The following is a 24,240-nucleotide window of genomic DNA, read 5'->3' as shown; positions in this document are numbered from 1 at the left end:
GAATCTCCCTTTGTTTTAGGAAATATGCCTGTCTTTGATGAGTAACAGTAAGAACTAATTATTAATAACCTTGAAGGACCCATGATATATTCAGGGTGGGAACTGCTTCTTTCTACCATCTCAGGTATTTGAAAGCAGATCTCTGGGCTGATACTAATTAATATCTAGTGGGCAACTAGGTGGCACAGCCCTGGAGTCAGGAGGACCTGAGTTCAAATTTGACCTCAGACACTATAATTGCTTAGCTGTGTGACCTTGGGCAAGTCACTTAACTCCATTGCCTTAAATAAATAAAATTTTAAAAAATTAATATCTAAATATCTTAGACACAACCCTGGTCAAATTCCACTTTGAGTGAAAATATATGGAAATTCCAATCAGCATTTGTATAATGACAAGAGCATAAATCTGAAAGTCAAGAGACCTGTCCTGATTGTGATTTGAATTATGACTTTAAATTAGTATAGATTGAGAGTTTAAATGGCTTTAGAAGAAATTTAGCTCAACCTTTTCATTTTACAGATGAGATGCTTATTAAATGATTTTTTGAATTGGTTTAGTGGATTGGATTAAAAAAATTATATCATAAAATTTATCATTGCTGTTATTGGGTCATATTAGATATTGACAAGCACAAAACATTTTTAAGTAACTTTATGTTTACAAACATTTCCACATAGATTATCTCATTTGATACTGACAAGAATAGAAGATAGTACAAATATTATCACCATTCTACAAATTGATAAACTGAGGCTAGGAGAGATGGAATGACTTGTCTAAAGTCTTTAAGCTTGTAAGTGGCAGAACTGGGACTTGAGCCCAAAATTCCTGATTTCAAGTTCAAAGTTGTTTGTACTATGAAATATGTAACTTGGAAGAAATATCTGTATAAAAATTAAATTTTTTCAGTTATATTTTTCTAAGTGTTATAAACTCTGTCTTCTCATATGTGTGTGTGTGTGTGTCAAGAGGAGGAATAGACTTTATAATCTAGAGACACAATATTATTTCTTCCTTTTGCCAAATAAATAATCCAATTTCTATCTAGAGAGAAGATAAATGATATAATGAAAGTACATTCTGAGATAGTGCCTGGCACAGAAAATGAATAAATTACAAGCATTTATGAGAATTTGGTATGACTTTGAACTAAGGATTAATTAACAGAATTCAGCCTTGATTGCATAGTTTTTGTTCTTGTCTCAATTGCAATTGTCACAATTGTTCTACTTTTCTTCTGAGAGCAGGTAATAATTAGGATCTGAATAGTTCTTAGTCATAGTCTCAATCAAATTTCACCACAAATAGAAACTATTCTTCCCAGTGAATGTTTGTTTTAAGTCTGAATGAAGTAAATTGCAATAAGCATAGATATAGTAGAAAGAACAAGAGTCTCAAATCAAGAAGCCTGGTCTGGGTTCTAATCCTTGCTGCATAATTTTGAGTATGTCAAAATCTCACTGGAATATGGTTTTTCTCACCTGTAAAATGGGGGAGGGGAGTGGGAGTGAGGAGAAGGGGTTTTGAAGGAAATAATTTCTAAATCTGTTCTAGCTCTGAAGTTCTGTGATTCTATAAATCTGAAGAAAAGTAAAGATAAAGATGACAGTACCCAAATGTACCTTCAGGAAGACAAGGTAAAGACTAATGGCTCCACTCCATGCTTCAGTGATGCTAAAAATAACTCTAGGATCATTTGCAAGCCTCTGGTGCTAGCTTCCAGAGATAAAATGGGACTTGAAAGTTCTTTCCAATTAAAGTGTCAAATAGGCATGGGCAAGTTTTCATAAAGGGAACACAGAGATTGTCAAAAAGCAAACAAACAAAAAAAAATTGGTTTGACCTAAAGAATTCCAGTACAATCCAAAGGGTACCAGTTCTCAGGTCAAAAGACCTTGGTTTAAATTCTGACTCTTACTCATATTATCGATGTGAACTTGAATAAATTACTTAACTTCTTCATGATGTAAAATAAACTTTGGACTAAATCTATGGCCCTAAAATTATTTTTTATGCTAACTGGATAAACTGTGGACCTGACTCACAAAAAAACCCTAATATAGCCCCAGTGGTGATCATCTTCTAATAAATAACCCCTATGGTGGAAAAAAAAAGTGGCCTAGTAGTAAAATTATGAAGAGAAGCAGTTTAAGCAAAAGCACATCAGTGGAGACAAAACCAAAAATTCAATAGAAAAAATAACCTAAAAGCAAATGTCATTAGAAACTCTAGAGGGAAGACAAATTCAAGAAAAGGAAATGATTCATCTGGAACACAACCCTAAGAAGTATCCCTCTCTCACCAATAGTTTAAAATACTATTGCCCTCAAATGTCACAGATTTTCTTTGGTTTTTTAATACTAGTTTATTATGTTCATTTAAGTGGTTCAAATCAATGTATAATTTGGTTGGGTATGATAAAATAAAGTAACAGATGGGGAGGGGTGATTGTGAGATATAGATTTAAAGAGACAATGACTCAAAGTGTAGCATGATAACGGGTTCCCTAGCCAGGACACAGTATTTAAAAGAAGGAATTATGAGTCGTATAGCCCAAGAATTGCATATCTGATCATCTGTAACCCCAGCACAAGAGAGATGGTATAGCAGTGAACATTATACATGACAGGTGGGTAAAGAATGACATAAAATACTTGGTTAAAGAAAGGGGAAGGAGGGACGGCTAGGTGATGCAGTGGATAAAGCACTGGCCCTGGAGTCAGGAGTACCTGGGTTCAAATCCGCCCTCAGACACTTAACTAGCTGTGTGGCCTTGGGCAGGCCACTTAACCCCATATGCCTTGCAAAAACCTAAAAATAGCGGGGTGGGGGGGGGGGAGAAGGAAGACACTGGAGAATATGAGGCAATAGAATAAGGAAAAGACTCAAAGGTAGGAAAAATAAGCATTGTAATTTCAGAGAATATTTTTTTCACTGTCCTCTGAGGCTGAGATTTAAAAAACTGGGTTTAAAGAAACTATGGGAAATAGAGAAAATCAACCTTCTTACTTGAGTTTTCTCATCTATGAAAACAGGCTCACAGTCAATTATTGCATCTGCCAGGGCAGAATAATGAATTTATTCATGACATTGCAATAAGATTTAGGTCATAGCCTTGCCAAGGGGAGCTACTTTATTGCTTAGAAGGAAAAAGGTTGAGATGTCCAGTGATAGAACTTCAAAATGTCATTGTCAGGATCAATATTACTTGGGCATTCCCCAGCCTTCTTTTTAACTAGTGTTTACTTAGAATCATAGGATAATAGATTTAAACCTGTAAGAGACCTCTGACACCAGATAGTTCAATCCCCTAATTTTATATGAGGAAATTCTGGACCTAGAAAGAGATTATATGATTTGTCCAAAGTTACACAGACTAAACAGAGGTGGAATCTGATGCCAGAATTTCTAACTTCAAATCCAGTCTGCTTTCCACTTCATCATACTGTCATTTAGTTACTTGGTCAGAGCAGGAAGGTAATCATCATGTATTTTTATCTGTAGGAGGCTGTTGTTCCTGAAAACATGGGTATTGAACAGGAACCTCTGATTATTGCTCTCTAATGTTTCTGGATACAATCTTCCATCACTTGTTGCCATGGCCCCAGTTCACACAATCAGATATGTTGTAGAGAGGATTCTAGGTCAGGCACTGATTACATTCTGTAGTCAGTTAAACTCTCTTCCCCCTATAGAATTCTGAAATTCTATAATTTACCAGAGTTCTGATATTCCTTTGGGTTAACAATTCCTTATGGTATTGTCATGATCTATCATTAATGGCTTATATTCCAAAGCACTCTAACTATTTAAAGAGTTACAGAATATCCTATTATCTTCCTAATAAAAGAGGTAGTAGGCTATAGATGTGAAATGAGGCATGCATTTTCAGACATGGCCAATATGTTGCTATGTTTTGTTTAATGTATTTATTTATTTTATAGAAAGAATATATTAGGGAATAGAAATGGAGTATTAGGGAGTGGAAATGGAGTAAGGAGTCACTAAGAAATATAAGTGATATTAAAAAGCATCAATAATTTTTTTAAAAGAAATTGCTTGGGGTGGCTAGGTGGCACAGTAGATAGAGCACTGGCCTTGGAGTCAGGAGGACCTGAGTTCAAATCCCACCTCAGACACTTAATAATTACCTAGCCATGTGGCCTTGGGCAAGTCACTTAAACCCACTGTTTTGAAAAAAAACTAAAATAAAAAAAAGAAATAAAGAAATTGCTTCCTCAAACTTGACATCTTTAATTTCAACTTTTTTTTGCATAGGGACTACTCATCCCATCCTCATTCCTTATGAAGTATGTGTCTCCCTATTCTGGAGTAATCCTGAAAAAACTATCAATAATCATAGCTACCCCAAGAATTAACTCATTCTTTGTAAAGAAAAAGTAACAATTTGAATTGATTACTGAAAAATTACAATCTATAAAAAGTTCAGTGTGAGGCTGTAAAAATGGTTAAGGACAAGAGAAACAGTGAAGAATTTGAGGAAGGGACCCAGATTCAAATTCCAACTCTGACAATTACTAGCTGGGTTTTCTTGGGTAAGTTACATCATCATTCCAAGTGGTAGTCTGTTTCTTCATCTGTTGATGAATGTGTTGGATTAGAAGACTTCTAAGTTCCCTTCCAATTCTTGTTGTCCATGGGATCAGAGACTGTCTTTTGCCTTTTTGATATCCTGAGCACTTAGCATTTAGTAGATGCTTAATAACTATTGATTACTTGATTATTTTTCTGAAAACAGCTCTGGAATGATATCTCCAAGGTCCATATCTTAGCTCTTCCATTTACTACACATGGAACCTTGGGCAAATGAATTTCCTTTCCTAAAAGTAAATTAAATGAATGTATAAAAATATTTATTGAGCCTTATTAAAATTTTTATTATTATTAATATTTAATAATTAAGCATTATTAACATTTACTAAATATAATGTCAAAAACTCAACAGTAAGAATATTACTGCTTCCCCTAACCTTCATAATGTAACAAAGGGAAGGACACTGTGGTAAGCAGGCCAAACCTCTGACTGCTCCAAATCTCATTATTATGACAGATACCTTCCATTATAGACTCACATCAGGCACTGTTAGAAGCATAGAGAAAAAGCATCTACATGAAAAGTGCAAAAAACATATAGCATCCCTCAGGCCACCCCTTCAAAATACCCTGAGAACACCTGACTCTTGCCCACAAACTTTCAGACTAGTTAGAGCCCAAACAGTAACTGTCTAAATGCCTAGACTTAACAAATTGGGTTCCCTGCTATACTCAGAATACAGTCCCTATTGAATCCCCCTCATATCACAAGATTCAGAAAATCATAGATTTAGAATTAGAAGGGGAAATAAAGAAATAAGCACTTATTAAGTGCCCACTATAGGCCAGGCAAGGGCAGCTAAGGTGGGATAATGGATAGAATGTCTGGACTGGTATCAAGAAGATTCCTCTTCCTGAGTTCAAATCTAGCTTGAAGCACTTACTAGTTGTGTGACATTGGGCATGTCAATTGACCCTGTTTTTCTCAGTTTCTTCACCTGTAAAATAAACTGGATAAGGAAATGATATATCACTTATATTTGCAAAGAAAATCCTAAATAGGGTCACAAAGAACTGGTCATGACTGAAAAACTGAACAATAACAACAAATGTTCCAGATGATTCTGAGCATTTTACAAATTCTTGATCCTTACAACAAGTCTGAATATAGTCAGTATTTTAAACAATTTTTTTTTGGTTTTTACAAGGCAATGGGGTTAAGTGATTTGCCCAAGGTCACAAGCTAGATAATTATTAAGTATCTGAGACTGAATTTGAACTCAGTTCCTCCTGACTCTAGGGCTGGCGCTCTATGCACTGCACCACCTATTCCTCATTTTACAATTAAGGAACCTGAGGAAGATAAAGGCCAGGTGACTTGCAGAGGGTCACACAACTAGGAAGACTGTATTTGAACTTGGGTCTTTTTGATCTTTGTTCAGTACTCTTCTACACCACAAAGATGCTTCCTTCTGATAAAAGTCTTCCCTTCCTCCCATGCCCTACCTAAATGCCCCCTCCTTTTTGAAAACTAGAAGTCAATGAGTCCAACAGTCTTATTTTACAAATGAGAAAACTAAGACTTGTTAAGTGATTTGACCACTGTCACATTGGGTAAATATGAGACTGCCTGGATTGAAGGATATGTTTAAAGGAACAATGGGAAATAGGACAAGTCACCCTCTACTTCAGCTTTCCCATCTATAAAAATATGTCTCATCTAATAAATGTTTCAAGAAGGATTTGAACTCGGAGTTTCCTGGCTCTAAGAACTTAAGTTCTACATCAAATTAAATTTTTGCCAATTATAATTTTTCTCTTCCTTCCAATCCTGCCCCCTTCTTCTTTATCCTTCACCCAAAATGTCTTCTTTCCACCCTCAAATTTTCTCAGAGTCCAGTCTGCATAATTTCTCTTTATTCCCAACATTCTATGCCTTGTGTTACTCTGACCTGTACTCATGTCATTGCCCCAAAAGTAGACTGCATGCAATTAAGCTCCCTGAAAGGCAAAAACCATCCCTTTGTCAAATTTTTTATCTCAAGGGCCTACTATAGTACTTTGGACAAAATAGGGATTTGAGTGGAAACAGTGCAACATTTATAGTAAGATGGAAATAAGAGTAAGAGAAATGTGAATATCCTGTGACTGAAATGAACTCTAATGTTCAATCTGCTCTAAAATTCCAGAATTCTCTGTCTCGGAAATCAATCTTCTTCAGAATCAGATACAATAAAGGTTGAAAAAAACTAACTAGGTATAACTCAGATGGAGTTTTCTGATGCATGAGAAGGGACCACTAATCAAATATATACATCAGAAGTATGGTATAGTGGATAGAGCACTGGAAGTCTGGTCAGGAGGACCTGGGTTCAAAACCAACCTTGGATGTTTACTGCCTTGGAGACCCTGAATGTCATTTTAACTTCTAAGTCTGTTTGCTCACTTGTAAAATGGTAATAATAATCCTTATCTCACTGGATTTTGTGAAGGTCAAATGAAATCAATTATATAATGTACTTTATAAGTTACTATCAATAAAGTATTTAATAGAGTACTTATTAACAATAAAAATGCAAATGGTAGCTTTTATTGTTTATGCAAAAAAAATTTTAAAGTGACTTTATCAGATCTCTTATTAGAAAGGGAAATAATTTGAATGGTTTGACGTGCAGATTATGGGGAAAAAATCTTAGGTGACAATTACAAATAAACTCATGGGCTGGCAAATCATCTTCCCTTTGCAAAGGAATCCATGAAAGAAAAATTATATAGGTCTTTGAGAGCAGAGGTCCTTGACATCTTTTTCTATTTGAAAAATTTCAGAAATAAGGACATTTAGTCATAGATTTAAAAAATAAAAGGAACCTCAGATGTCACCTATTCCAATCCTTTAATATTATGAATAAGGAAACAGTCCACGAGAAGTCAAGTGAGTTAGTTGCCCAAGGTCACACAGGAAAGGCAGAATTTAAACTCAGATCCTCTAACTCTAAAGCTATGTTCTTCCATTGGACCATGAGTTAGGTCAAAAATAAGGAATAAGTCAGTTATGATTGATGCCCACGTTTAATCCACGATTTTCCTAAGGATGATATGCTAGAACAAAAATCTCTTCTGTGAACATCTTTATTATTTTTATAAAAGTTTTATTTTTTTAATTAATAAAAAAAATATTTTCCTTCCTTCATGCCATTTCCCTCCCAATCCCCCACCAAAACCAAAGTAAAACAAAAATACATAGTAAAAATAAATTCCTGGATAGACCAAGTTAAATATATACATATGTACACATATTCATAACTTGTGCATGCTTATGTACATATATATGTATATATTTGTGCATTGTGTGTGTAAACGTGTATATGTATGCAGCTATGTGTGTCTCAATCTACAATCAGAGTCTATCACTTCTTCAGGGAGTATATTTCATTATGGATCTTCTGAAATTGTTATTGGTCATTATGGTAGTCAGAGTTCTTAAGTCTCAGAAAGCTGTCTTTCTTTATAACATGATCTTTATAGTATAAATCATTCTCCTGGTTCTGTTTGCTTCATCCATTCTGTATAGGTTCATACAATTCTTCCAGTTTTCTGCAAAATTATCCTCTTTATCATTTCTCTTAGTACAATAATAGTATATCATCAAATTCATAGAATGTCATTTGTCCAGTCATTCCATAATTGATGGGTGTTCCTTTAGGTTCTACTGCTATAAATATTTTTTTTATATATGCTTACTCTTCCTTTCTTTTATCTCTTTAATGTAAAGTCCTAGTAGTGGTAGTAGTGGATAAAGGGTATGTAAAGTTTAAGAGCTTTTTGAGGATGGTTTCAAATTGCTTTTCAGAATGACTAAATCAATTTATATTTCCATCGACAGTACTTTAATGTACCTATTATCTTATAGCCATTTCTAACATTGATCATTTTCTTTCTTTTGCCAATTTTGCCAAAATGATTTTTAATGTGAAGACAGCTTCCCCTCCAAATCAATCTCCCTGACTTGTAACCAGCAGGATTAAATACTCTTAAGGACACCACTCCTAAGATTCTGAAACCCCACCAATATGTAAAAGAATTAGCTCAAAATAAAGGCAAAACATCTCTACCCTCCAAATAATCATTGCACTCCCCAGTATATGTACACAGAGTGAGAGGAAAAAGTAACATATGTTTGCTTTTCATGACTAAATATTTGTAATGGTTTTTATATTTCTTGTTTGTTTCAATGAATGGGAGAGGGATCTAGTAAAGGGAGAGAATTTGGAAACGAAAATAAAATAAAATTGAAATTAAAAAATCCAAAGTATTACAAATTCATTTTTCCATATGTTAACATTCATTCCAAAAATACTAGATAAAGTGAAAAAATTCTGTTTTCTCATTGGTTTTCATTAGTTTTGAGTATGAAATTTCATGAACAAAGTTTTGATTCGATCATTATAAAAAATCACATTGAAGAAAAAACAAGTAGAGCATGATCAAAGAAATTCACAAGTCTGCATGACCCTGTTGGCCTTTCTTTTATTATAGAATCTTCATGCTGTTCCCAAGGGCACAGTGCTTCTACAGAGCGTGTGACCCCAATGGCCTCCCTAACCTTGCATCCTCCACAGCTAAATTCAACTCTGTAGCTAGATTTCTGGGGCATTTTATCTTCCAAGCACTACTGTGTCTCCTACTAGGCAAGTTGTTTTGTTATAAAATACTATTATCATTGGGAAGGTAGGGAAGTGAACAAAATCCCCTACTTCCTGCCAAATTGTAAGAAAGGAATGACTTTCTCTCAAAACAAGGGATTTTTTTCCTTCCTGTCTCTCTTAAAAATCCATATTTAATCATTCATTTAGAGATGAAAGAGATCTTCAGAGTCATCTAACTCAATCTCCACGTTTAGCAGATAAGGAAAGTAAGAGCAAGAGAAACAACTTGCTCAAGGCCACAATGGTCACTAGTGGCAGACTTTGAATTCAAATTGAAATACTATGACTCCAAATCCATCAATTCTTCCCATGGAAGAGGAGATGGAGGCAGAGAAGGATGAGAAGATACAAATTGAATTAAGGAGAAACAAAAGATCTATCTGTCTATCTATCTAGGTTATACATATATTTTATATAAAATATCTGCAATAACAGAAGCATCTTTATTATCATCATTACCGCTGTTTTCATCATCATAGCTAGAAAACATATAGAACTTTAAGATTTGCAAAGCACTTTACAAATTTTATCTAATTTGAGTCTTACAACAACCCTGGGAGATATACATACTACTCTTATTTCCATTTTACAAATGAGAAAACTGAATTAGAGTTTAAATGACTTGCCCATGATCACTTAAGTAGTATTTGAACCCAGAACGTCCTCATTCCAAGTCTGGCATTCTTTTTACCATGCCACCTAGCTAATGTTAGGATGGTGTTAGTGGTGGTGGTGGTGGTGATAGCTAGCATTTATTCAACTCTTTAGATTTGTGAAGTTCTGTACATATTTAATCCTCACAAACTCCTTAAGGAAATGATGCTACTATTATTTCAATTTGACATTTGAGGAAACTCAGAGTGAGAGGGGTTGAGTGTAACTCAGAATTATAAAATTAGTGCCTAAGGCAGGATTTGTTGAATCATGAGAAATCATAAAAACTAATGTTGTTCTAAGAGAACAAATAATGAAAAATCTTCTTGACAGAGAGACAGGATACAACAGAGCAGGATGTTAGATACATACACTGTTAGATGCTGCTGTTTTATTGGGTTTTTCAGAGGAAAAAAAACTCTCTGCTGTTGGGGTGGCATCAATAATCCTCTATTTTGGTGAGTCCTACCTTCCCATGGAACCTCATTCACATGATTCTCTTTTGCATCAATTTCTCTTATACTAAATTTCCAAATTTACTCCTTCCTATCAAATGTCCCTTGATGTGATTATAATACAAAAATACAAAAAAAAATAACTTCTATTCTGAGGGGTCTTGACTCACTTGCAAGCAGATTCAGTAGGCCACCCCACACCTCCTGTCCAATGTATCTCTCTTCCTGCTCTTATCTAGAAACTTCTTCTGGGTTCCATATCTTGTGATTAGATAAGCAGAAGATCTTTCACTAACCAGTCTCTGGCAACTCCCAACTTGCCATATCAAAGTCACCTAAGTAACAATAGATAAAAGTGTAGTGAGCCTGGATCAAGAAGACTTGAGTTCAAATCCAGTCTCAGGTTTTTTATGGCAGATATAAAGGCTGTTAAATGTCACCGTGGAGAAAAAAGAATACTTGGAGGAGTCAGGAAGACCTAAGCTCAAATTCAGTCTCAGATACTTACAAGTTTATGTGACCCTGGGCAAGTCACTTAATCTGTTTGCCTCAGTTTCTTTAAATGAAAATGAGGATAATAATAATACCTACTTACCAGGGTTGTCGTGAGGATCAATTTTTGGAGAACAATGTGAGATAATATTTGGAGATCATAAGTCAGTGGCTTGAACATATATAGGCACTATAGAAATGCTAATTATCCTCATCATCATTACCATCATTACCTACAATGGGAAACCAATCAAGTGAACCTGAAATAATCACTCTCCCTTTACCTTCATCATATCTGTGACCCATTGCCTCCTCTTTAATATGCTCTGGTGTAGGAAGAACAAAGAAACCATGGGAAGTGATGAGAGCTTGGTGGAACTTGAATTGCCAAATCCAAGGACAGGATCTTGAGGGACCATCTTTAACTCCTGCCTCCACCCACTGAGACCTGAAGATCATCAGGTGTGGGCCATTCTCTTTGGTTGTATCCTCATTATTCCTGTTTACAATACTTTATTTCCAGTTTAAGTCTTCCCTAGAGTAAATTAAAGTACGCTATAAGAAAGGTCTAGAGCCAAGAGTTTTTTAGCTATAACTAACTCTTGCAAAGGCTTTCAAGAACCCAAAGCACTGTCACTGATTGACACAGCACACATTTATATATCTCTGTTTGGCACTAGCTCCATAGTGCATGAGACTCTCTGTGTTAGATGGATGTCTTTTAGGTTTGTGTATAAGAGACAGTTGGATGACACCAAGACAGACTGAAGAGAATATGTTTGTTCTACAGTCCCTTATCCAGAAATATATTCCTTCTTGAACATGCTTCAGCTTTTTTTCCTGGAAGAGATAAGCATGTTATGTCTACATTTGACATGTGGCAGCATTACAAAATAGTAGACCATATATATATGTATATCACGAACCCCACTTATCCAAGCTAAACTTCAGCTCCTTCAATTCATCATCAAATGGCCTGATCTAGAAGTCCTTTTTATTCATCCTTTGGTTGCTACTCTCCAGCTTATCAACAATCTTCCAAAAATCTTAATAGCAGTGTAGAGCAAAGAATATGATAACTACTCCTCCCTCCAAGCAATAAAAGTCTGGGATTCTGAGATTCTAAGTAGAGGACCACTACAGACACTAACATCCTCATATATGAGTATGTTGTTTAGTTCTTTTAGTTGTATCCAACTCTTTGTGACCCCCTTGTTTTCTTTGCAAAAATTCTAGAATGGTTTGCCATTTCCCTCTCCAGTTCATTTTACAGATGAGGAAACTGAGGCAAACAAGGTTAAGCGATTTGTCCAATGTCACACAGTAACTGAAGCTGAATTTGAACTCAAAAAGATGAGAATTCCTGATTACAGGTTGGTTAGATAGATAGATAGTTAGATAGACAGACAGACAGACAGATATTCACTGAGTCCTTGGTGATGTTAGGAAAGAAGAAAAATAGATTTTGCTTCTCTAGTCTTATGTATTGTTTTCTAGAGTACATACAAGCTGTCACAATTAAATGACATGTAGATTTGTCCTTGGGCTGATGTGATAAATCAATTAAATATTTCCCAAAATATCTGAATGTCAATCATAATATTTCAGGCCTAATACAGTCTCTTCATCACCACCTTTACCCCCAAGGCAATTCAACAACATTGTAAATGCGAAGTAGCACAAAATTAACTTACAATCCATAAATAACCATGTGTTCTAATTTAGGGAAAGTTTTTAGTCATTAAGGTATTAGTTTATTTGGCTTCTCACTTGGATTAAAAAATGCAAGGGCTCCTCAGTTGAGATGTGTGACATGCTTATTCCAAAATAAAATGTAATCTGTCTAAAGTTCTAGACAATAACTATTTTGGAAATATTTAATTTTAGCAGCAAAATGTTTTAAGAGATGGTCACATGCAAAAAATCTCTTCCTCCTCAAATTTCTTTAAGCAGTTTGTCTGCATTTCTCATTTACCCATATCACATCCTGCTTGTATCTTACTTTGTGTGCTGATCATAGTCCCCTTATTCGATTACAAACCCAGTGATAGCAGGATCTCTATCATTTTTTATCTCACAGGTCCTGGCACATATTAGGCATTTAATATTTGTTGAATTAAATTGAATAGCTTTGAAGAAACAAAATACATATCCCTTTTTTTCTAGACAGCAATATGGATTGACAGTAGTTGGCAACAGACATCATTTCCTGGAAAAACTATGAAATGAACACAATAAAGAGCAAGAGAGCTTGTTTGTTCCAATGCCATTGATGATTCTCATTTTTCTCTTCCCTTTTCACATTTCATTTAAGTTCATTTATAAAGGCTTTCATCAGAATGGTGGGAATAAATCAAAAAGGTTAATATCAATATCCCCCACATTTGCTTCCATTGCCTGCTTCAGCCTCCCAAGCCACAGGACAAAGACTCAGAAGTTTAACATCCCTTAGCAGACCATGGTTTCCATCTGCTGAATTCCCTATGTAATAGGAACACTTCAGATGCCCTTTCTGCTAATTAACAAAAGTGAGCAAACAGGATGGCTCTAGGCATTATCTTTCCTTCTAGATATTTCTATTTCTCAATGTCCTGCTAGTCTCTTTATCTTACTACCAAGTACATGAATTTAATTCTTGTTCCATCTTGACTAGGCTGAGAAGGGTTCCCACTATGGGACCTAAGTGGCCTGGATATCATAATTGTGTCAGGAAGATGAAGTGGTTTGGACCATTGCAAGCCCAATGATCATATTTAAAAAGCTTTTTTAAAAAATCTGTCACCCAAATTTTCTCTATTACTCACTAGGCCAGACTCCTTTAGAGATTGAGTTCATCCCTGGTGGGTATTTAAAGAGATACAAGTGACACATAGAATCCTTCAGTTGAAAGGGACTTTATGTCTACAGTCTCACAACCCAGGACCTTGACAGCAGGATCATATGTTATTCAAAGTGAGCATATCTACACTCTGAACTTACTCCCCAGAACACAATGGTAAATATTCTCATAGGACTGTTTTTGGGCTATTTTGCCTCAGGCTTGGCTAAAATGCTGCTAGGGCTTAAACTAACCCTCATATTTCTATATCAGTAGACTAGGAACTTGGAGCTGCTTAAAGTAAGCAAAAAGTCATTTTTTACTTTGGAACTGGGGGGAAAAATCATAGTGTTTGGGACATCTGATTTTTCCTCTACCTTTCTTGTGTGTTCCTTGTCTTGAAAGGCTAGACTTCTGATTCAGTGAAAAGATTCCTCCTGAAACATGACAAGCTAGAACTGCCAGTCATTGTCAGCTTGGACATGCATCCATTGCAATGTTTTATGATTTAATGATTTAAAAGGGCAGAAAAAGAACATTTTTCTTAAAACCTAGAAAAATATGAGATTGAAGAAAAATAGTTTCAAAGGGATAAAATGAGATGGAGGACTCTGGGAAAACCTTAGAGATGCAGCATGTTATGATTCCTCAGATCATTTATATAACTATTTTGTGATTTAAGAAGATAAATTTTTCAAATGAGAGATCATATGCTATTTTGAAACAGTATGATCAAATAATGTCTGTTGATTTTATTTTTTGCTTGTTTTTGCAAGACAATTGGGTTAAGTGACTTGCCCAAGGTCACACAGCAAGATAATTGCTAAATGAGGTATTCCTGACTCCAGGGCTGGTGCTCTATCCACTATATCACCTAGTTGCACTATCTGTTGATTTATTTTAGGAAATTTGATAAGTTGTTATTTTTTAAGTAAAAGGCTAAGATTTAATCTGGGGTGGGGGGGAGAGACAGAGAGAGATAAAGACAGAGACACAGAGACAGAAAGAGAGAGTGCTAAAAGTTGAGTCAAAAGAATGACAGAAAAGAAAGAGACAGAGAGCTAAAAGCAGCTTTGTTAGAGATGTTTGAAGTGACCAGTGGTAGGAGAGGTCATCTGTATAATGATTTTAACTGCTAGTTTCTTATTTTTGTTGACTAAAGATTGCAATTATTCATTAATACCACCTAAAGCTAAAGAGAGGTGAAACATCTCAGTCATGTCTGATGTCCTTTTTCTATCTTTTCTAAGAGGAAAAAGCAAAAAAAAAAAAGGAAACTAGGCACTGTTGCTGATTTGCTATAAAAGAAGAGGTAGAACTTTATAGTTCTCAGGATTAAAGAGGACTGATATTCAAATTAAATAGTAATATTTCCTAAATGACCTTATATCAGAGATTATAAATTGAAAAGGCTTATAAATGCTACTTTTGAATATAGAAGATAAGAGATTTACCCAGTTGTAGGTTGGAAATGGCCAACAGAAAACCAGTTAGTAAAGCATTGACTTTGCATAATGCCAATCTTGCATAGACCAAAGATGGCAAAGCCTACAGTGCAGAGCTGTTAGTTAGCAAGCTTTTTTTAAGTGCTTCCCAGATAGGTACTTAAGTATTCACACTTTATTCTACAGATAATAAATGCATTGGTAGGAGAGTGTGACCAAGGTGGTTTTAACATATAAGTTCTCCTGTGAATTTTTCTTTTGACTTATTGCTATGTTTAAAATCTTAAGGGACAGCTAGGTGGCGCAGTGGATAGAGCACCGGCACTGGAGTCGGGAGTACCTGAGTTCAGATCTTGTCTCAGACACTTAATAATGACCTAGCTGTGTGGCCTTGGACAAGCCACTTAACCCCATTTGCCTTACCAAAAAAAAAAGACCTTAAAGTGCCATTATTGAGTTACTGATCTATACAAATATAAGTGTATTGGTGAGGGTTCAAGAATTAAAGTGGTAAGTGAGAAAACTACACTTCTCTCAATAAGGTTTCCTCTAGGACTCTGAATGACTTTAGTGTAATCATGTAGTAGTGGTGCATTGTAGACACAATAAATGTTCACTTCACTTGGTATTCTCTCTCTCAATAAACCTAAACCTGACATTGTGAAAGCAGATTGAGATAAGTCAATCCAAAGAGTAATTGGATGCCCACATGTCCATGTAAGAAGTATCATGCCTAAAGTGTAGGTGGTCACATCACCTGTGTTACACTATTAAGAAGGACAGTCTGGTATTATGAATAGTGTATTGGGCTCAAAAACAGGAAGACCTATGATTAAATCCTCTCTCTGTCTTTCTCTGTCTCTCTGTCTATCTATCTATCTATCTCCTCTCTTTTTCTCCTCTCTTTCTGTTTCAGTCACTTTCTCAATCTCTAACACATTCCTCAGCCCTGGACTCTAGAAATGCCTTGTATTCTCCATTCATGAGTCCATTATTGACTTTTTTTTTGCAAGGCAATGGGTTAAGTGGCTTGCCCAAGGCCACACAGCTAGGTCATTATTAAGTGTCTGAGACAAGATCTGAACTCAGGTACTCCCGACTCCAGTGCCGGTGCTCTATCCACTGTGCCACCTAGCTGCCCCTCATTATTGACCTTAATGAGGTAAGTAACTCTAAGCTAGAACCTAAGTCATTCTCATTTTCATTTTGGGTAGGTTTATTTTAACCCAGTCTAGATTTCCTGCTACTCACCCTTTCCCTGACCCCATTGTAAGTCTTGGAATAACTTGCATGGCTACACTAAATATTGATAATAACCATCCTGGAAAGGGAGCAGTATTCTCTTTTAAAATGGAGAACTCGTGTTCCTGTTGTCTTCTGATAAATATCCAAAACTAATGATAAACACAATTCTACAATAACAGAGTACTCCCCTCCCCATAAAAAGCTGAATACATTGCAGCAAATTTTTTCATCTCTTTTCCACAATTGAAAAAATGTCTTAAAGGGATATGAAAGATTTCAAAGACCTGCCTAATATGTGAATCTCATTTTCTCTCTAATAGAACCTAAGGATGATTTATTTTTCTCCAGTCCCTTTTAGAAGAACCTCTGCCAGAATCATTCTTTTTTAAATTTTTTTTTTATTTTTAAGGATCTAGATTTATTTTACATTATTACAATAATTTTGTTCTAAGAGTAAACATAAACCCTCCTCCCTCCCCCAAAGAAGATGAGAAACCTCAAGAATAGTGAGAGAGAAAAAAATGTACTTTCAGACTGTGTACAGATTCCAATGGCTCTGTCTCTGGGGTGAGTTGCTTTCTTTATCATAAGTCCACCAGAGAAGTTGCTTCAATATTTTCCCCATAGTTACTATTACTAGCTCTATTTCCCTCCACTCTATTCCTCCCCACTTTCATTTATTCTATTCTCTCTCTCTCTCCTGTCATCCTGACCCTGTTCAGAAGCGTATTGTATTTGAGTACCTTCTCCCTCAATATTCCCTCTCTTTTATCACCTATTCCCCCCTTCCCTCCCCCCATTCCCCCCTAATCCCAACCCTTTCTTCTCATTTTTCTCTAGGGTAAAATAGATTTCTTCACCCTATGTTATTTCCTCTCTGAGTCATTTCTGATGAGAATAAAGGCTCACTCATTCCCCCCCTTGCCTTCCCCCATTCCAATTCATTGAAAGTTTTTTCTTGAATCTTATGTGAAATTTCTTAGCTTCTTCTTTATCTCCTTTTCCTTCCTCCCAGTACTTTCCTTTATCACCCATTGACTCCATCTTTTACTATATTATACCATTATATTCAGCCCCTTCTTCTGCCTTGTCTCTATATGCTCCTTCTAACAGCTCTTATAAATGAGAAAGTTTATATGAGTTATCAACATCTTCTTCCCGTGCAGGTATACAAACAGTTAAATATCATTAAGTTCCTCATAGTTAGTCCTTCTCTTCCACTCTCTCTATACTTCACCAGAGTTCTGTACTTGGAGATCAAATTTTCTGTTCAGCTCTGGTTGTTTCAATAGGAAAGTCTGAAAGTCCCATTTCATTGAAAATCTATCTTTTCCCCTGAAAGAGGATGTTCTGTTTTGCTGGGTAGTTGATTCTCGGTTGTAAACCAAGATCTTTTGCCTTCTGGAATATCATATTGCAACCCCTATGAGCCCTTAATGTAGATGCTGCCAGGTCCTATGTAATCCTGACTATGGAGCCTCGGTGGTTCAAATGTTTGTTTCTGGCAGCTTTTAGAATTTTCTCTTTGAGGTGCGGCTAGGTGGCATAGTGGATAAAGCACCGGCCTTGGAGTCAGGAGTAGCTGGGTTCAAATCTGGTCTCAGACACTTAATAATTACCTAGCTGTGTGGCCTTGTTTGCCTTGCAAAAACCAAAAAAAAAAAAAATAGAATTTTCTCTTTGATTTAGAGTTTGGGAATTTCGTTATACTATTCCTGGAAGTTTTTCTTTTGGGATCTCTTTCAGGAGATGACCAGTGAATACCCTCAATTTCTATTTTACCCTCTGCTTCTAGGATCGCAGGGCAATTTTTCTGTATTACTTCTTGAAAAATGAAGTCTAGGTTCTTTTCCTGGTTGTGACTTTCAGGTACCCCAATAATTTTCTGGATCTGTTTTTGAGGTCAGTTATTTTTCTTCAATGAGATATTTCACATTTTCTTCTAATTTTTGACTTTTTTTTTGGAAGTTTTATTTCTTTCTGATTTCTTGAAAAGTCATCAGCTTCCTTTAGTTCCATTTTGCATTTGAAGGAGTTATTTTCTTCAGAGATCTTTTTTATCTCCTTTTCCAGATGGCCAGTTCTGCTTTTTAAGGCATTCTTCTCCTCATTTGCCTTTTGTTTCGCTTTTTTTCTATTTGGCCTAAACTGGTTTTTAATGTATTTTCTTCACTATTTTTTTTTTTGTATTTCTTTCACCAAGCTGTTGATTTGGTTTTCATGATTTTTCTGCATCATCTCATTCTCCTCCCAATTTTTCCTCCATCTCCCTTAATTGCTTTTCAAAGTCTTTTTTGAGCTCATCCATAGTCTGAGCCCATTTTCTATTTCTCTTAGAGGTTCTGGATATGGAAACTTTGATTTTGTTGTCATCTGAGTATGTGTTTTGATTTTCCATGGAACTAAAGTAATTCTCTATGATCAGATTTTTCTTTTTCTCTTGTTTACTCATTTCCTCAACCCAAGACTAATTTACAGCACTTCCAAGGCTTTGGGGGTTTTTTGTGGGGATACCTCACTAGTACCTATATTCCTCCAAGGTCTTATGCTCTCTTGCCTGTGCTTTGATATGTAGATGACCACAGCACTTCCCTTTGATCTGGAGCTGTAAGGAGGAGCCCTGCTTAGCTGTCTTAGTATGGAAGCTCAAACTGCAACCTGGATCTGAGTGTGGGCAAACAGCAGAGTCTGGCCCCCAGGGAGAGCAAAGAAATTTCTGCACTCTCCCCTGACCCCCTTACCATCTGTGAGCTATGTTCTGGAGGTACAGGCTGGTTTCCCCTGATTCTCACTGTAGCTCTACAGCCAGTGCTCCCTCACTCCATATTCATTCTGGTATAGTATAATTCTCTCCTTGCTCCTTCAATCTGTTCCTGGGCTGTGCTACAACCAGGGCTTTTTCCTACTCCCAGTTCTGGTGAGACATACCTTTCCTGTGAAACATCTAAGTTATCTTGAACTGGGAAAATGTATCACTCAGTCTTTCTCTGGGTGCTGCCCCTCTAAATTTTGGCTAAAGTCATAATTTGATGGCTTTTGGAGTTTTGGGGGGAAGGAGTTCCTGGGAAATGCTGTCTTCATGCCACCATCCTGACTCCCCACCCCCACCCCAGAGTCATTCTTAGAAGGAATAAGGTATAAAGCAAATTCTCAAGGTTTTTCTCTCCCAGGATACCAGAAAGCACTTTTTATACAGATGAAATCAGGCTAAATTGGGCATTCAACAAAGATTCAAAAGGGGAAAGAAAAGGACAATACAGCTTCAAGGAATGAATGAAGGAGAGGAGATCTCATATTGTCCATGAGGGTTTTTTCAGATCAGACATAAATCCAAAAGACTATCTGATTCAATATTCTCATTTGACAAATGAAGAATTTAAGGCCCAAGAATGGCATCTGCATGCAGTCATTCCCATATGTAGTAAGGAGCAGAACAAGGTTTTGAACTTAAGTTCTCTGACAGATGGTGGTTCAGTGGCTAGAACATTGGGCTTGAAATCAGAAAGACTTTTTTTCATGACTTCAAGTTCAGCCTCAGACACTAGCCTTGTGACTCTAGGCAAGCCACTTAATTCTGGTTGTCTTCATCTATAAAATGAGCTGGAGGAGGTAGTGGCAAACAACTCTGGTATCTTTGTCAAGAAAGCCTCAAAAGGGTCTTTCCATAGTAACACACTATTGATTTGCATCTGACCCCTCCTAGGTCAAATCTGAGTAGTTTCTTCAGAGTGCCTATGTTCAAATGCCTGAGTCCCTCAAGTCAAAGGTCCCCTTTGCTCCATATAGCCTGATACTCAATTTAATACTTCAATTCAGACAAGAGGACACTGTGAGCTCTCTGCTCACATATATTCTGCAGCCCGCTGCCATGACATTGGGCAGCTTCTCAGTCATGCACAAATAGAAAGATGCAGTATATAAGAAATTTTTAAAATAAAGTATAATATGCCAGTGAAGGGTTGAAGGAAGTATCTGGGGACTGGGCAATCCCTATGTTCTATTCTGGTTCTCCTCATAACTCCTGGTCCTACTCACCCTCTGTTCTAGATAAGATTTCCCAGAGGTGGAAAAAAAATTCTGCTAAACAAGATTTTCTAGAAAGCAATTCAATATCACAGAAATTAAACATCTCATCTTCAAAAGATTATAAATTCCTAACTGGAAGAGATTTTAAAGATCATCTATTCTAATTACTTGGTTTTATAGATGAGGAGACAAGTTCAAAGACCAAGCTCAAAAATCACACAGGTAGGAAAGGAAAGAGTATGCCTAATATTCAAAAAATTTTCACAATTACAAAGAATCTAGAATTGGTGAGTAGAAGAAAGTTCACTAAATTTTGAATCAGGACATTTACCTTGAACATGACCTTGGACAAGTTAACTAACTTCCCTGGAGCCTTGGTTTCCAAATCAATAAAATAAGTAAAATAATACCTTCCCTACTGAACAATAGCTTGAAATTTATATAACTAGTTAAGGTTTGCAAAGTGTTTTACATACATAATGTCAGGCTCCCAATGAGATGATGTTTATAAAATACTTTATAACTGTAAAATGTCATATTAATGTGCATTATCAAAATTAATAACAAAACATTGAGAAGTGATCCTTAAAAAAAAAATCTATAAAGTCAGGATCATAGGTAGTGACCTACATAGTTGATTTAGTGCTACCTCCAAATATTCCCCGACCAACCTGCCATAATACCTAGAATTTCAACATTAGAAATTCTTTCTGCAGATGAAAAAGATATTTTTATAATGATGGTTGAATTGAGTTCAGGATTCCCCAGGAATCCCCTTTAAAAATGCAAATGTTATCTTGGAGGGATAATACATTAACCTCTCTTAATTATGGAATGTTAGAGTTGCTTTCCTTAATCTCATCATGTCCAACCTTCTCCTTTTTCCAATGAGAAAACTAAGAGGAGAGGCAGGGAGTGGTTTGTCCAATGTCACACAGCAAAATGGCATGCACTTGAATCCAGGTCTTCTGTTTCCAAGTCCAACTTAGCATGCAACCTCCTCATGGAACTATCTGACTAGATTAAATTCATCAAATCAACAACAGGAAAGGCAAGTTTGTCATAGATTTTGAGAAAGGAGCAATAGGGACTACTAGGGAATCCATGCTCTAATTATAGACTTTCAGGAAATTCTAAGTATCCAAGAGATTGGAGAATGAGAGCACTAAGCCTGTGAGATCCTGGCCTGATGGTCCCAGTAGCTGAGCTTTTATGGCAGCTGTGAATCCAATCCTTCTCCATCCTGACCTTTGGTCACTGATACAATAATAATATTATTATTATTATTATTATTATTATTATTATTACTAATATTTACATACAACTACTATTTGCCTGTACTGAACTAAGAGTTTTATTTGATCCTCAAAACAACTGTAGGAAATAGGCACTATTATTGTCTTCATTTTATGACTGAAGAAACTAAGGCAGACAAGTGAATTGATTGACTTGGGGTCATATTGAAGTACAATATTAATACTTGAGTAACCCCTGTGTAAAGGGGGTCCTTGACACTTCTGGGCCACAAGAAGTTTCTCAGTTTGGCTAATGCTCCTAAGTCTGGGAACATCCTGACACGGCTAAAACAGTTGACACTGAGACTCATGAGATATACTATAAATTTTATCTGGGACTCACCTAATGTTGTTAACCTAATCCTTTGTGCTGTTTCTACAATATTCCTGCTCCCCCCTAAAGCTGCCTCCCCCCTCCCCAGGTTCAACTGAAGCTGTGAGATAATAAACTCCACCCAACCTTAAGTCTCCCTGGTACGTGATTGTCCTGTACCCCAGGAAGCATGTTAGACCCTGACTCCCTTCTGTCTTTTATTGGTCTCCTATCTATACTATGTCATATGTTTGTAATAGTCTAACAAGGAAATATATCTAACTGCTATTTTTGCATTTGTACCCTGTTTACTCATGATACCCCCGCCCCTCAAAATACTATAAAAACCTTGCTCATTCTATTCTCGGGGTTGTTAGATTTGGGTTTTTACCCCTAGCAACCCCCAGGTAAATAAACTCCACTCCCAAATTTTATAGCTTGGGCTCTGGCTCGCTTCTTGGGGTACAACAATACAGCTAGTAAGTGTCTGTGGCTCAATTTGAACTCAGGACTTGGCTGACTTCGTGAGTGGTATTGTAACCACTACACCATCTAGTTACCTCTAGCTGTTCAATTCCTTGGTCCCATTTTTGCCTTTTCCACCGCAGCTTTTCAGTATCCACCACACACAACATCTCATTGGCAATGCTAAAGTCCTCTAGCCAGCTGCCTGCCCGAGAGCCTAATAATAATACTAATAATAATACCAACACAATATAGCGCTTTAAATTTTGCATAGCACTTTACATATGTTATTTCATTTGATGTTCACTATGACCTCTGTGATCACTATTATCACTATTTTACATATGAGGAAACTGAGACTGCGGTTGGTTGTGACTTGCTGAAGTGAGATTTGAATTCCTGTCATTCTAATTCCAAGTTCATTACTCTCTATACTATGTATCCCAACTGCCAACATGAAAGGTTTGATGTTGTTGTTCATCCTTCATTCTGGAAGAGGAGCATTGACATCAGGAGTGCTATGCAAGATCATCAGCCTCACCCTCTCCTCCAGAGACATCAGAGTCCAATGGCAAGACATAGATCAGAAAATTTTTAGTGATCCAGGTTGCAGTGGGAGACCTTAGTCTTTTTAAGCCAATAACTTTCCCAGATCTCAGCTTTACTGAGGCAACACCCATTCAAGAATTGATAGCTAGGTAAAAATCAAAAGCTGATCTAGCTTGTCTTCAAAAAAAAATCAGTCTGGGAGGGGAAGATCCTCAGAATTTCTGGTTAGAACAGGAAAAATTGCTATTCATACTTATTCTGAGCCATCAGAATCCAAAGAAAGAGCAAATGAGACTTAGACTGGGACTTATTATTGGTCAACCAGTGAAAATCAGAGTGATCAGGGTTTAAAGACATAGTTAGAGAAGCTTTATTTGAATCACAATGGACTTTATCAAAGTCTGGTTTTTCAAAGCTATATTTCAAAAGATCATAAATAAAAACTACATAAGACAAAAGAGTTAATTATTCCAGATTTAATTTATATGTAATATAAACATAAATGCAATATATAATATGAATACAATTAAAATTAAAATGGAATGTGTACAAAAGAATAGTAGATTGACTGTCTGAAAGGGGAGAATTACAGGTCAGAAGTCCTTTCCAAGGGCAAGGTCCACAGTACACTAAATGGGGAAGGACTTGGATTGCTTACCTACGTCTGGGTTCATCCCTGTCTGGAATTCTTACTCAGTCATTTTCCCCATTCAAAATCATGCTGATACAGTTTCTCTTGGGATAATCCTCAGACTCTAAATCTCTTACTGAAATGAAATACATTATTGAATATTATATAGTATTTTACAATCTTCAAAACACTTTTTTCCCCAAAAATAGAGATCCAAACAATTCAAGCATTCAATTTCCCCATTTTATAGATGAAGATAGGTTGAGACACTAAAGGTTGCATAACTATGCCTAGAGAGAAACTCAATAAAGACACATTGACATACTGTTTCTCCAGTTTCTAGAAATGATGTGAACTCATCTGCTCAAAATTTCCTTTTTACCCTTATTCATCTTCTAACCACTGAAAAGCATTCCATCTGGTACAGCATTAGAATATTTGATGTTACACTACCCATAAAATTCTGAGGCAATTTTCTTTAGTCTCTTTAGTTTTTTCCCAGAGGAGAATTTTCAATAGCTAACCTTCTACAGTACCCTGGGGACTAAAGAAACCTCATTCATTTCTTCTGGTTCTCTATGAACTTTAA

Source organism: Macrotis lagotis, chromosome X (genome assembly GCF_037893015.1).
Source record: "Macrotis lagotis isolate mMagLag1 chromosome X, bilby.v1.9.chrom.fasta, whole genome shotgun sequence".
Classification (NCBI taxonomy): domain Eukaryota; kingdom Metazoa; phylum Chordata; class Mammalia; order Peramelemorphia; family Peramelidae; genus Macrotis; species Macrotis lagotis.
Note: the sequence above shows the minus strand (reverse complement) of the source record.